The sequence below is a fragment of the Diceros bicornis genome (assembly GCF_020826845.1).
Source record: "Diceros bicornis minor isolate mBicDic1 chromosome 35 unlocalized genomic scaffold, mDicBic1.mat.cur SUPER_35_unloc_1, whole genome shotgun sequence".
Classification (NCBI taxonomy): domain Eukaryota; kingdom Metazoa; phylum Chordata; class Mammalia; order Perissodactyla; family Rhinocerotidae; genus Diceros; species Diceros bicornis.
Genome location: NW_026690912.1, coordinates 767,432 through 782,559, shown reverse-complemented (window position 1 = coordinate 782,559; position 15,128 = coordinate 767,432). Strand labels below are relative to the sequence as shown.

The 15,128-nt window shown below is 49.2% G+C and overlaps 1 pseudogene; it reads right to left on the bottom strand.

Moving 5' to 3' along the window:
• The window catches only part of LOC131402237 (adhesion G protein-coupled receptor E1-like), a 637,417-nt pseudogene that overhangs the window by 322,688 nt on the left and 299,601 nt on the right, over positions 1–15,128 (bottom strand).

Below are 15,128 nucleotides of genomic sequence, written 5' to 3'. Positions count from 1 at the left end.
AATACATTTGTCTAACTGTAGATCAAATAGCATTGGCCTCCATTCTCTGTGTGATATTCTCTTCATTACTTAAGAAGTTCACTTACCATCTCTATGCCACACTTTCTTCATCGGAAACAGGTTGAGGACAATGTTTGTCTTTCTTACCTCCAAATGGTTGTAGGATAACACAAAATCACACACAGGGACTGTGTTGAAACCCCAGTGCTGTAGAAATGCAAGAGGTAGTAACCACTTCCTTCACCATCAACAAACCTTGGGTTGAACACTTTTGAATCTCAATGAAAGCAAGAAAGCAGTAGAGTCCTGAGAGGGAACAAAGATAATTTAGGTTAATAGCTGGCATCCACAAATGCCTTCTGGGTCTTGGAGTTGGCCTGGGGCTGGCCTTTTTTTGCCATCCTGCACATTGCAGAGTTCAGTACTGTCTCTTAGTTTCCGCCAAACCAGGTGCAGAAGTTCAATTAGGGAAATACAGTGTGCCACTGGCATACGTCCAAGATTTACACTCTAGCCAACGGCCTTTCACATTTTTGATGGTGGAGAGACCATTATAAGACTGGATAATTGGCCCTTGGGAATCAGATTCGATGTTTATTAAGGGACTGTTTCCTAGGAGTTTCATTCTTTAGAAACTAAAGTATTGCCAAAATAAAAAAAAAGGAAAACACGAAAGTTGGACAGAAACTCAAGAGAGAAACAGAGTCAACAATTAGAAGTGTATTCTTATTTAGTTGGGATTGTCACCAATGTCACATTTTAATGACATAGGATTTTAAGGTGCATGTAAGATTAAGACTGGTGGCTAGTACTTGTGAAGTCTCAATTTTATGATGCAATCTTTGCCATTATTATTTCCTTGACCTTTTCCCTCCCCTCACCTTTACCTCGACACAAACACATACACACACACACAACCACCACCATTAACATCAACAACAAGGGTGCATGGATGACATAGGATGGATAAAGCGATGCTGCAGCTTAGGAGACTAAAAGAAGATGGAGATTATAGCAGTGATCTGAAGACAACTGTCTTTTAGGTTCAGCAGTTTATCTGCAGGCTTGAACTACACGTTAGATAATTTACTCCTTGGAGAGGGAATAAGCTGTTTAAGCCCTTACCCCAGAAAAGCAGCACTCCTCTTGTAGCCAGAGATTTGGGAGCTGTTTCCTGACAAAAGTCAGAGACACACCTGATCCCTTATTTCTCCCACCTGTTTCATTAGAATCTTCAGCGATTATGGTCTAGTCATGTAAAACAATACACAATTTTCCTTATTACCAAAATTGCATGATCATTTTAGTAGAAAATCAGGTCAGCAAAGAGAGACAAAAATGAAAACTGAGTCAACTGTAAGTTCATCTTTCAAAGATATTCCCTATTAATATTTTGGTGCTTTGTCTTCCAGCCAATTTTCCTCTTATGTATATAAACATAAAAATTTCATTTCACAACGTTGGTATCCTATAATAGCTAAACTTAGTTTTTGCTCAAAAATAGACTCCGATTTGATTTTTAATGACTAGATTACTTAATTGAAATTTATTATAATAGCTTTAACCAGCATCCTATCAATAGACACTTAAGAGTTTGGAAAATTTTCAATATTATAAATAAGGTTACATGGAAGGTCTTCTTTGGTTCATCATGAATTGGACAAGGTCCCATTGTTCTCAGACATCAGTGGGGAAGGACAAGTCGGACCTGATTCCAATCACCTTGTGATGGCCTTTTCCCCAGTTAAGGACTCTTGAATCACAAATATCTCCGTAATTTCCAGCATAATAGTTAGGGCTCTGCATACTATTATCTCTGTCTCCTCAAACAGCCCAACAGCTTCACCAGCTCCTGTGGCCCCAGAAAAACCACAGTGACACCAGGGACCTCTGCTACAGCAACCAATTTGTCTAGAAATCACTCCAACCTGGAAGGAAGAGAATAAAGCCCCTTTTGTCTGCCTCTGTTTTATGTTTCGTGTGTTACATGAGCTCTGCCATTTATAGTTGTATGACTTTCCAGGGCTGCTGTAACAAAATACCACAAAGTGGGTGACTTAAAACAAAGGAAATTCATTCTCTTCCAGTTCTGAAGCCTAGAAATCTGTTATCAAAGTATCAGCAGGCCCTTCCTTGACTCCCCCAGCTTGCGGTGGTGGCCGCTAATCATCAGTGTTCATTGGCTGCAGCTGAATCAGTCCAATCTCTGCCTCTGTCATCAAATGCTGTTTCCTCTCCAACCAGTCATATTGGCTTAGAGTCCACACTAAGGACCTCATCTTAACTTGATCACATCTGCAAAGACCCTATTTCCAAATAAGGTCACATTCATAGGTTCCAGGGTTTCGAACATCAACATATCTTTTGGGAGACACAATTCAACCCCTAGCAATAGCCTTGCCCCAAGTCAGGAGAGGAGGGTTTGAGTGTGGGAGGCCATAAATTTATGAGGTGGTTGCAAAATCTAGAACCCCCTGCCTCAACCAGAGTCTCGTGTGTGTGTGTGGTGGTGCATCTTGCAATTCCCAAGTCAGTAGCCATGTAAGCCTTTCATTTTTTTATCTTAATATATTTTATTTAACCCAACATCTCCAAAGAATTATCTCAACATGTAGTCAATATATAATTATTATTGAGGTATTATACATTCATATTTTTATATAAAATCCTTGAAACGCATAGTGTATTTTACATTTACAGCACATCTCAATTTAGACTAGCCACATTTCAAATTCTCAATGGTGACATGTAGCTAGAAGCTACCAGACAGGAAAACATGGTTTAAAAAAATAGATTTTATTTCTTATAACGGTTTACATTTATAGGTTTACAGAAAAATTAAGTGGAAATTATAGAGAGTTCCTATATATCCCCTCATCCCTCCCAGCATAGTTTTCCTATTATTAACATCTCATTAGTAATCTATATAACTTATATAACATTATTACTGTAACATTATTAACTACAAATTATTAACTTGACTGTGGTACATTTGTTATAATCCCTGAACCAGTCCAGATACGTTATAATTAATGAAAGTCCATAGTTCGAATTAGGGTCACTCTTTGTGTTGTACATTCTATGGGTTTTGACAAATGCATAGTAATATGTATCCGCCATTACAGAATCATATAGAACTATGGTTTCACTGCCTTGAAATCCCCTTTGCTCCAGGGCCATAGAGGTGTGTGTGACCTTTGTCATAGTCATAGATGTTTGGGGTGATGGCGAATACAGGGGTTCCTTCCAGCTAGTATCCTCTGCTTTAGGGTGAGGAAAGGGAGGAATTTCTCACAACAGCATTAATAATGGAGGAAACCAGTGTTGAGGGTGCAGAAGTGGATCATCAGAACATATTGATCCCGGAATGAGCATGGTTAAAAGAACTGAGGAAAAGGAAAGGAGGTCAATTTTTAGAAAATCAAAAATGCAACTTTATTTCTGCATTGATCTTGAGTTACTGATTTGGAATCTTATAAATTCAGCATGACTTTTGCTTCCCCAGGCAGGGCCTCATGGGCTTGAGGTGTTTCTGCACTCATGATTGGTGTACAGCCCTGCATGGGTCACACACAGAATGTCCTGTGGCTGCCCTGGGCCCTGGGTGTGTGAGGCTGTCCCTCCCTATCTTGCACTTTGAAGGCTGTGATGCTGGAACGTTCTTGTCTGAGCCCTGAGTGACATGGGCCCTTTCTGACCCTTGCACCTTACACCTGACATTGCCTCCTCTGATGCAGTTCATTTGCATCACTGCAAATGATGTTCATGCAAGTGACTTGTTGACTCAGGCTTGGGACCCAATCTGGCCAAGAGCAGATGGTCCCTGGAACCTTGTTATCAATGGACATGGATGAAATCATAGTGCTTAGGGCTGCCAAATAAAGGAAATGTGCATACCTCACTAAGACTCTATACACTTGTCCTTGGAGATTACATCCTGTGAGAGATGCATAAACACAGTCTCCTCCTTTCTTCCTTTTCAGGCACCTGAGAATGGCATCAAAGTAGACATGATTTTATGTCTCCCCATCCCACACAGCCTTACCTGCGGAAATTTGTACAGTTCCAGCAGTGTTCCGATCTGGGCAGAAATTGCACATGTTGTTTCAGTAAGGACTGCTAGAGACTTGCTCTCTCTCCTACAGGTGTAATTTGGGTTGTCTTTGCGCAGCCCTGAGACCCAAATGAGGGAACTCTCCAGTGCCTTCTGTTCACTGTGCAGGACATTATAGAGATCAACTCCCAAAGATATGTTGGGTAAAAGATGGGAGTTTCTGTTGATTTCCTCAACGGCAAAAACCAAGGCCAGAACATACTGATAGTTCTTGTACTGAAACCTGCTGAGAGGGATGGGGCTCCTTAGGGAAAAGACTCAAACCACAATTATCTTCAAATCCAATGCAACCACTTAATGAAGGAAGAATGCCCAGCCAACTCATTCCATCTGTGGCAACAGCTCTCCTGAAGCCTTAGAATTTATAGCTAAATCAAGTAACATCACCTGGGCTCTGGAACGTCCTTACTGAATTCCACACACATGGAGAAAAGTGATTAAGTTTATGAGAAAAGTTTAATGAATGGAAAAGCAGATCACATTCAGAGTGCGTTTGGTAAATGCTTCTTTGGTTCAGGATCCAAAATGCTTGTTCATTTGAACACATCATCAAATGCTTCAGAGAACAGCAATAATATCAACATGAGATTGGAGATAGCCCTGGGGAGGAAGAGTAATTACAACTGAAGCCTCTGGGACAAGCAGAGAAGCACGGTGTCTGTGGGTTGAGAATGGTGCAGCAGAAGGCTGGCAATCAAACTGCCTAAACTCCTGCCCCATGAAACTCATGTATCTGCCACCATCAACAACCAGGCAGCTAGGATGAGCTTCAGAGCTCCGATGAAGAAGGAATCACCATAAGGCAGAAACATCCGGGAGAAGTTTGAAGGAGTTAAAACTGAAAACACTTAGGAGTCTAAGAGACACAGCCTTGTAAAGTTTAAAAATTGAAAATGTGATTACCAAAACTGATTCAAATAGAAAATAAAGAGAGAATATTATACAAATGTGGCCATGTGGTTTCAAGAGAACATGTGAGAAAAAAAATTCCAAATATCCACCAGGCCTGGAAGAATTTACATGGGGCGTTGCCTGCACGCCAACTTGGCCAGGAACAAGGTCTCCTGAGCTGGTGTGAATGGAGAGCAGAGGAAAAAAAAAAAAGCATTCAGCCTCTCGTCCTGCCATGAGCACAAGCTCTCCCTCCAGCATCCAGGTGCCTGAAGTTGCGGGGACACATGAGCTGAGCTTGACTTCCGCCCCCAAGATATTCACCCCAGACCTTCCCTGACAACACACGTGTCATTATAAATAACATGTCAATACATTTGAACATTTAGATGAAATTCACAAATTGCCAGGAAAATGAAAGTTACCAAAACTGTCTCAAGAAGAAATGAGAAATCTGAATAGTCCCATGTCTGAAGAAGAAACTGAATCCATAGTTTAAAACATTCCCACATTTCATTGTGGCTAACACCTCTGCTGGCAAATTCCAGCAAACATTCAGGAGAGAAATAATACACATTGACTCTAGCTCTCCCAGAGAACAGGAAAAATGGGAAAAACTTTTTGATTCATTTTATAAGAATAGCTTAACTTTGCTACAAAAATCTTACAAGGTCATTAGAGGAAAGGAAATTTACAAGCCTCTTTTTTTCTGGAACTAAACTCATGTATTCCTAAAAAAAATTAACCTTGCAAATCCAGCTATATTTTTGAAGGAGGCCACATCATGACCAAATTTGCTTTATGCATTGCCATTCAGTGTGCTACTTCCTGAAAAAGGAGAAATAATAATCTGGGTAACTGCGGTTATTATCTATTCTATATATCATGTATAATCTACTATAAATAGAACTGGTCATGTTCTGTTTGTTGGCCTGGGTGGTGTTAACATATGTGTACCCTTTTTGATAACTTATCAATCTTTACACTTGGATTTGTGCTCTATTCTGATTGTATGTCATATTTCAACAAATATGTTTATTAAAAAGAGAAAATGAAAGCACAACAATGAATGAAAACCATAACAGTTATCCAATTGAGAAGTGCCCAGAGGACTAACCAGAAAGTTTGGGGAAAACAAACCAAAACGGACCTAACAAGTTAAAATGCAGAGTTATTTAGAGTCAATACAAACCGGAAATTTAGCTTATTGAAGGTGAAATTGTAGAGATATACACATGTGTATGTGAGTATTCTGTCATGTATACATACATGTATATGATATACATAGATACATGCATTATATATATGTATGAGTGTTTGCCAGGCAAATAAAAGCCAACAAATTGGTTCTGGTTACTCTGCTGGGAACAGAGGGCAGTGGACGTCTCATACATTCTGGCTTGGAAGCAAGACTACTTGTTCTCTGTGGATGAATAAACAACAAGAAAAGAGAGCCTGTGGTAGGTAAATACATGATTGATTTATCTGAAAAGCTCATCTCCTCCCCTTCAACTTGAAGGTTAGTGTAGGGCGAGAGCACGGGTAGTTTCCACTGTTCACCTTCTCCCTTAATATTCAGAACAGAGAATCAGTTTTATTTTGGGTGGCAATTCAACAAACTAAAAGATAAAATTCCTAACCCTTCTTGCAGATAAGAGTGACCAGACCAAATTCAGGCCAATGATGTGTGACAAGAAGTATGGAGTGGGGGTTTGTGGAGGCTGCACAGATGGAACTGACATAGATGGGAGGTTCAGCATTAGACACATGTGACACCAATCCACAGGTGTCGTAGGTATTATCTCATATACACCTGACGATGTTCCTAGAAAGCTGTTTTTAGCACCATCCCCATTGTGCAGGTTGGGAGACTGGGGAGATCTTGAGAGGCACAGTGGCTTTTCCAGGACACAGAACTGGTAGGATAAAAGAGGTGTGACTTCAGCTCTGTCTCCTCAAAGCTGGCCACTGGTTCCACTCCCAAGGAGCTGTGGGGAGGGTGGTGATGGATATTTGTGTACAGTGATGGAGATGACATGGGCAAGGAGGGAGAGCAGCCAACAGCCTAGCGGGGGCTTTAGGTGGGTCTGATTGAAGGAAGGGGCCAAGTAATAGAACCTTGAAGAAGTGACCTCACTTCCTTGGTGACAGCCCCCAACAGAACTTAGAACTCTGGTTACCAGGCACCCACATTGTAACCACAGCCTCCTGTCCAGTTCATTTGAGTGGAGACACTCGACACAGCAGGATGTTCTCGTGTTGTCCTGTGACTTTCCGAGGCTCTGGCTCCCGGAAAGCCAAGAATGAGAGCATGTTAAGTCGCTTTAGACATTGGCTCAGCCCTCACCTCGAATGTCTGTGGCCTTTTGTCAGGAGGAACCATCAGGTAACAGCGTAGCCCAGGGCAGGCCACTCTAGGTCAGGCCACAACTGTGATCCCAAATGGACAGCCCCACACCCCTTGACCCTCAGTGTGTGTGTGTGTGTGTACGTGGGAGGTGGAGTTAGAGAAGGTAGTATGAGGAGGAACCACCCTGAGCAGGAGCAGGTAGCTAAATGGTGGAGATCTGGTGGTGTGTCATGTTCATACTGAAGATTTGGCTGCAGGAGAGGATGGTGAGTGCTGGGGACCAAGCTCTTCTACCCACATGTGAATCCCAGGCCGTCCAGGTGTCATCACATTCCTTCCCTGATGGAGACTATGCAGATGCCCCTCTGTGCCTGAACTCTGGTGGGGTTTCCCTCTGTGGCAAAGTCCAGGCAGGTCCCTGATGCCTCCTGGCCTGACTTCTGGGCACTGTCACTGCAGAGCTGCACCCAAGTGATGGTTGAGGAGCTGGTAGATGGTTTCCAGTTTGCCATCTCCCTGGAGAGGACACAGGTGCACCAGTCCATCAATGAAGAGGGCTGGTTTGAGGTGAGTGTGGGTGCAGAGGGGTCTTCATACCCAGGACTCTGAGATGACCAAGGCACTACTAGAATGCAGACTCAAATCTGAGTCTCCCCTGGAACCCCCCAGGATTTTCTCATTAGAGTGCTCCACAGCCCCACTCCCAAAGGAATCTGGACCTCCACTCCTTCCCACCAGCTACACAGGAGGGTAGAAAGTCACCTCAATCCTCCCGCTGGTTCACCATGATGTCATTGAGTGTATGTACCTCCTCCTCTCCCTCAGTGTGAGGATGAGTCCACCGTGAATTTCAATGAGGCCTGCAGGATGCGGGCCCTCCAGACAGGAGTGATGGAGAAGCTGACAGAGTCCATCGCACCAGCTTTCCTGAGGAGGAACATCTCTAGCTTCACCACCTTCATGGTCAACTACTCGGCCTTAGACACATCCCACCAGGTCCTGGACCAGCTGTTTACTAGGTGAGTGCCCACTCCCTCCTCAACACAGTGGTGACTGTGCCCCCTGCCAGCTGTATGTCCTGGGAGTGTCACCAAATCTCTCTGAGCCTCAGTTTGCTCCTCTGAAAAGTGGGGTGGGAGAGGATAAATTTCATGGGGATCTTGCAGGAACTAATGGGATCAGCCATGGTGGGTGCTTACCTGGTGCCTGGCTCTGCAGAGAGGGCTGTGGACGTGCTGTGGTTGTTCATGGTGTTTATTTCTCTCTTCCCCGTGAAAAGTAGTCTGCCTCACCCATGTCTGAGATGCGGCCTTTCTGAGTTTGGAAAAGCACATGGAAACCACCCTGTCAAGGAGTTGGAGATTCCATCCAGCTGGTCCTGGTCCTTTTCCTTGGGGTAGCCAGTCAAGGATCTCTGGGGCAGCAGAGAGGCCCTAGGCCCACTCAGGTGTCTGGGATGGTTCTGGGTGGATTACATTCATTGAACCATGTAGATTAAGCACCTACTGCATGCAGGACATTTGGAGACAGTAAACCCAGTGAATGAAGGAGACACAATGTGTGGCCTCAATTTCCGTCTGAGAGTCAGACATTGACATTCGACATCATTCGCAGGTCTTGTCATCCACCGTCCATCCCAAGGGATGCCCTCATAGCCTCCTTTACCTCTGAAGGCATCTCCCCTTATTCCAGCCAGGAGGGCAGAGCGCAGGACCACCTAAAAAAGTGAGTGGTCTTTGGGTGCAGAAGGACGGCCTCCTGTCTCTAAAGAACAAGCTGTCGGGGGAGAGATGGAGGCTGTGGCTGAGGGGAGCCTGTCAGAAGCCGCATCTCACGCATCTTTTGATTCTCATGGGAAGGCAGAGGCCCGGTGGCTTCCACTCCAGGAGGACAGGAGTCAAAGAGCTATGGATGGGTGCCAGGACCCCTGGGAACCAGAGGGGTGGCTGGGCTGAGTTCTCCCCTAGAAACCCATTCCCACCACAGACCCATTTTCATCTGCCTCCCCATCTCCACATCTACCTCTTCTGACCACCACCTCCAGGCCCAGAACAGGAGGTGTGTGAGCAACCTGGTCACACATCTGTCTCAGTGCTCAATCCAGTTGCACAAGTGCATGGAGGGCTGGGGTGGGCTGTGTCCCAGACCTTCAGGAGAAGAGTGTCAGTGGGAAGAGAGTCACAACAGACTCTGTGTCAACCTGCTGGATAAGCAGGCCTGCCACTGCCAGGACAGCCTCACAGGGGTCAGGGCTGCCATGTGGCTCTCACCTGGATGGAGAGGGGCAGGCATAGGGTCCAGTCACAAGCCAGGGTGCCTTGGGTGAGAAGCGTGGAGGGAAAGGCCAGGCCTCTGACTCTGTTGCCCAATTGCCTCCCCCAGTGCCATCTCTTCTCTGGTGGGAACCTGCCCGAACCCAGGGCAGGATTTCTGCGAGCTCCTGCACTATCTCTGCTTCAGCATGAAGCTGGCCTCTCTGCATCTCAGCTTGCCTTACTCGGGGCTGCAGGGCCACGCCTACCTTCTCCAGGTCCAGCTGGAGCATCCATGGCCCATTGAGGCAGAGCTGGAAGGTGAGGCGACTGCAGTCTCGGATGACAATTTGTAGAATGTTCAGAGGCTTGGTTCACTTCAAGGCAGTGGGGTCTTTCCTGGCTTTGACAGGCACAGGGGAAGTCAGCTACTTGAGTGACACTGTTTCTTTCTCCTCCTGCAGTACCATCTCCAGAGCTCCCTCCAGCTCCAGCGCCAGAGCAAGGGCCAGCTCCACGGCTAGATCCAGCTCCAGCTCTAGTTCCACCACCTGTGCTAGAGCTGGAGCCAGTGTCACCTCCATTAGTCCCTCCAGGGCCAGAGCCACCAACACCATCAGCTCCAGCCCCAGTGCCAGCTCCTGAGCTGGAGCCAGCTCCACCATTGGCTCCAGGGAGAATCCTTCCTCCACCTGGAGAGAGAACAGCAGAGCCAGATCCAGTCCCAGAGCCCGCCTGCCCCTGCGACGTGACCACCAAGAACCTGCTGAGGGAGGAGTAGCCTGACTTCTTGGAGTTCCCTCCCTGGCTGGTGGCAGAGCAGTTGACACTGATGGATGTGGTGAGCAGCGGGGCTCTCAGGGCAGGTGGGGCAGGCCTTCCCTGTGCCATCAGCTGCCCCAGACCTGCCATTTCCTGATCCAGAATCCCATGATCTCGGTCCAACCTCTTGCTTCCCCACATACCCTCATGTGACCTGAGCCGCCCTCTTAACTCTCGAGCCTTTGCTGTCCTCATGTGGACAGGAGAGATTGACACTGAGAGCAGCTGCCATGCAGAGTGGCTGTGCAGATGGATGAGGTGGAGCAGAGAGGAAGTTGGGCAGAGTCTGCGCTTTGGTGGGGGAGGGGAGCACACTGAAGTGCTGTCTTGTCCTTGGGTACTTCACTCATTTGCCCAGGAGGCCTCAACAGCCTCAACACTAATTAGGCACTTAATGTGTACATGACTACAAGGCAGACAAACAAAGCCCCTGGTTGTTGCTGCCTTGGGGGAATGTGCATCTGAAAGAGGAGTCAGACCCTAGGATGGTCAGAATGGGTGGAAGATGCCCCTAGAGATGGTCATGCAGGAGCCGAGTTCTGGTGTTTGGAGGAAGTGAGACTGGGCTGGGAGCAAATGTCACTATCCCGCGCCACAGTATCGGTTCCTGGGTCATCCTGTGCTGGGTGCCCTCAGGGAACACAGGCAACACCCAGGGACTCCCACAAGCCTCAGGCCACATTCTCAGCTTCCTGAGCTCCAGCTCTCACCACTGACCCAGCCTGGGACTGGGGGCTGTGGACACTGAGCTGGGCTGTGGCAGGGCTGGGTGACACTCCCTGTCCTCCCCAGGAGCTGTTCAAGACAGTGAGGCCCCACGAATTCCTGGACTCCATCTGGTCTCAGGGTGACAACAGGGGCATTCAGCACCTGGCACCGACCATCCATGCCACCATGACCCACTTTAACAGAGTGGTCGAATGTATCATCACCACCTGCATTGGGGACCCGAGCATGACGGCCCAGGACAGGGCCAGGGTGGTGGAGCTCTGGATCCAGGTGGCCAAGGTAAGATGTGGGAGCCCTGGGAGCCCCTCTCTGGAGTCGGGGGAACTGCCCCTTCTCCTTTCTCAGCTCTCATGTTTGAAGTCTGTGGTCTGAGCCTTTGCACAAACCTTAGGCGCCTCCTGCCAGGCCTCGATGACCTGACTCCTGGTCCCAGTGGTGGGAAGCTCACCCCTTCCTGGGCTCCTTTCTTGGCTTGAGCTAAAATCATCCTCCCTGGAAGTATTCCTCATCTGGTTCCAGCTGTGCCTTTTCCGGGTTCCCTGAGCCGCTGTCTCATCCAGGACAGGAGACGTCAATGAGGGGACAGAAGCCAGAAGAAGCAGGGCTCCAGCTCCCCCTCACAGCTCATTCTCTTCCCTTCCCCAGGAATGCCACGGACTGAGGAACCTTTCCTCTCTCCATGCAATCTTCTGGGCTCTGGAGGGCCCCTCCATTCAACGTTTAAAAGAGTCGTGGAGACAGGTGTCCAGGTGGGTAGGCCTCTCTCCATGCGAGCACCACCTGGGTGGACCAGACACCCCCCACAGGGCTGGCATTGCCCTTCAGTCAGTTGGGACCTCCTGGGAGACAGCAAACCCTGGGGTTAGGGTCTGACCTGGTTGGCAGGCTTCAAGTCTTTCTGAAAACTTAGGCCAGTGGTTCTGCTTCAGGAATCAGTTTCCCTAAGTGACAGATCATGGCTTGAACCAAATTGAAGATTTTCAAGTGTTTGCAGCAACAGAACTCTCTGTCCACGTGAAATTAAGACTGTTTAAAACACATCTGCTGAGAAAATAAGAGAATGGAGGCCCCAGGTGACAATAGGAGAGCCCCTCCCCAGTCCCAGACACCTCAGGGCTCAGAGGACACAGTGAAAATGCTCATCCAGGCTTTCTGGATCTTCTGGGTTTTCAAATAAAAGGGATTTACCCTAAAACCACTCCACAGTGTTTCTTTCGTTTTTTCTCTCCTCAGGAAGAACTGTAAAATAGTTGAAAAGATCTTCCAAACATGCCACCGGGAGAGCAGGAAGCTTCTCAAGGAGGTGAGTGGAGGCTGGAAATCTGGAAGTACGGGAGGTGAGGTGGGGAGGGACCAGGCAGGATGTGCTTTGGTAAGTTTTTCACTTAAGGTTCCCCGAGAAATAATGGTCTGTCTTGTCCAGCTGGACAGGAAGCGGGGGTGTGAGCTGCAGGGGCAGGTGGGGACTGTTTGGGGCAGGAGGCCTTGGTCACGGGATACAGTGGTGTCGCCTGGACTGTTCCAAGAGGTGAGGAGCTGGCAGAATGAGCAGATGTCTGGCTTCCATGCAGACCCATCAGCTGGCCCTCATCATCCTCCAGGCTGGCGGGTGGATGGAGTGGGTGGGGGTTCCTTTCTTCCTAAAGCAGCCCAGTCTGTCCTCAGGAAGCCAGGCCCCTGCTGCTCCTTCTGTCTTCACTGCACCTCACAGGGGAGGGCACTCTGCCTGTCCCAGGGATGGGCACTGTGAGGTCACACAGGCCTTGTGAACATAGGGGCTGCACAGCCTTGGGCCAAATGGTGGATCTGGGACAGAACTGTGTGCTCTCTGGGACTGTGCACTCTAGCCCGATAGTGGTCACTGCTGACAAACCAGTGAGTCTCCCCCAGGGCGTTGTCGTCAAGGATACGCCCCAGATGGCAATGAGAATTATCAGGGAACCTACAGATTCTTAATGGACCTTCCTGACAGATTCTTAATGGCCTCCATCGAGGCCCTGGCAGGAGGGGCCTAAGGATTGTGCAAAGGCTCAGACCACAGACTTCAAACATGAGAGCTGAGAAAGGAGAAGGGACATTAGAAGTTTCCAAGTGAAAAAGGATGCAAATGTCACCATTACACAGTGCCGTGGTCACCCCCTACACTGTCACTCAGATGTGGCACAATGGGGTCCCCTTCCTGAGTGAATGAAGGAGGAGTTCTGTGCAGGGACCATCCTGAGGGGATTCTAGGGAGCTGAGGCCTTTGGCATGGCCTCAGGTCCAGCCTGGTGTCAGAAAATCCCTGGGGGCTGGAAAACACAGAAGCCACTTGCATGGGACACCGAGAAACCTTGTGCCTCTCCATCCATGGCTCAGGTTGACTGAGGGCCTCAACACACCCCGAGAGTCCAGAGGACAGGACATTGGTCCGAGGTGTGTCTGGAGGAGGAGTGAAGGCCGGGGGCCAGGGCCTCTGGCTGCGAGGGGCAGCGGTCTCCTCTGTGGGCCCCTTAGCAATTCACTGCCCCTCTGTGGGCCTCGGTCTCCTTATCTGGGAAATGGAGGGAGATGATCTGTGGTGCAGGCCTCACAGGGGTGATGAGGTACAAGGGGGAGAGGAATGTGCAGCAGCTTTGTGCTCCTCCTCCTCCATGGGGGAGGGGACAGCACTGGTGACAGTCAGATGACACTGAGTCCTCAGGGGACCCTGGGAGGCATGGGGAGTCCTTGTCACACTTTCCTGATGAGGAGAGAGGCTTAGGGGCCTGGGCAGGCCTAAGGGCACAGAGGAGGGAGTGTTGGAGCTGGGAGTGATCTAGCATCAGGGCACCCTGGGATGGGAGCAGCCATAGACACCAGATGGCCAGGGTCCAAGATCAGGGCCCTGGGAGACACGGGGAAGGGAACATGGCCTCCCTGAGCCTGTCCTTGACCCTGCAGGAGGTGTCATCTGTGAGGGCCACCCATGAGATGGATCCGCAGGGAGCCCAGGAGAGGCAGCAGCAGCAGGTGAGGTGGCCTGAGGGGGAGGGTCCAGGTGTCAGAGGAGGGGTCACTCTCCTCACGGCTGGAGGCCTCCCTAAGAGAGGGGTCCCTCCTCCTCCAGCCCAGCTCCAGGAGCCCAAGAGCCTGAAATGCCTGCCCTTGAAGTGACCAGGAGGAGGCCTGGAAGGGCTGGGCCCAGGATGGGTTAGGGAGGGGAGGGGCAGGGACCACATACCCTGGGATTTGCCAAAAGCCGCCCCTGGGAGGTGACTGGGGAAGTTGGGTGGTCCTGGAGGGGGCAACTGGGGGGAGGCCGCTGAGGGTCCTAGGCTGTTCTCTGTGGGAGTCTGTGGTGGGCAGGAGGCTGGGGTGAAGGGATTTGGGGGAGGGTCCATGGGGGCACCTGAGAGGTGGGACTCATCTCACCACTCCCACCCTGATTTCACAGGGTGTCGTCCCCTTCCTGGGCACGTTCCTCAATCACCTGAAGCTGCTGGACATTGGGATGGAGGATGATCTGGAAGTGAGTGAGCCTGGAGGTGGGGCCAGGGAGCAGGATCCTGAGGTTTCGGAGGCGAGAGCCCTGCACTGGGACCTGAGCTCTCAGTATCTGGCAAACCTCCTCTCATGAGAGCCCCATAGCCACCCCTGGGAGCTGGGGAGTCAGGCCCATCTTAGCAATGCGTGAATAGATGCTCCGCATAAGCCCCCCACCAGTCTACCTGGGCTGGTGAAGCTCATAGCTGCCTGCCTGCAGAGCTGCAGGAGGCTGTGTCTGAGATGGATTCAGCCTCCCCCTCGGGTCCTGCCCCTGGGGGAGTGCCATCAGCCCCTGCAAGTGAGGAAGCACTTCTGTGTTCCAGCTGTCCCTTCCTCCCTGAGGCCTCAGTCTCCCCGTCTGTCATCAGAGAGGGTGTGCTACATAAGGTCTCTGGCCTCAGCTCCCCTGTCCCTCCTGCCCTGGAGCCCACAGCCTGGCCCAGTGTCAAGTTCTCTTTGTGGA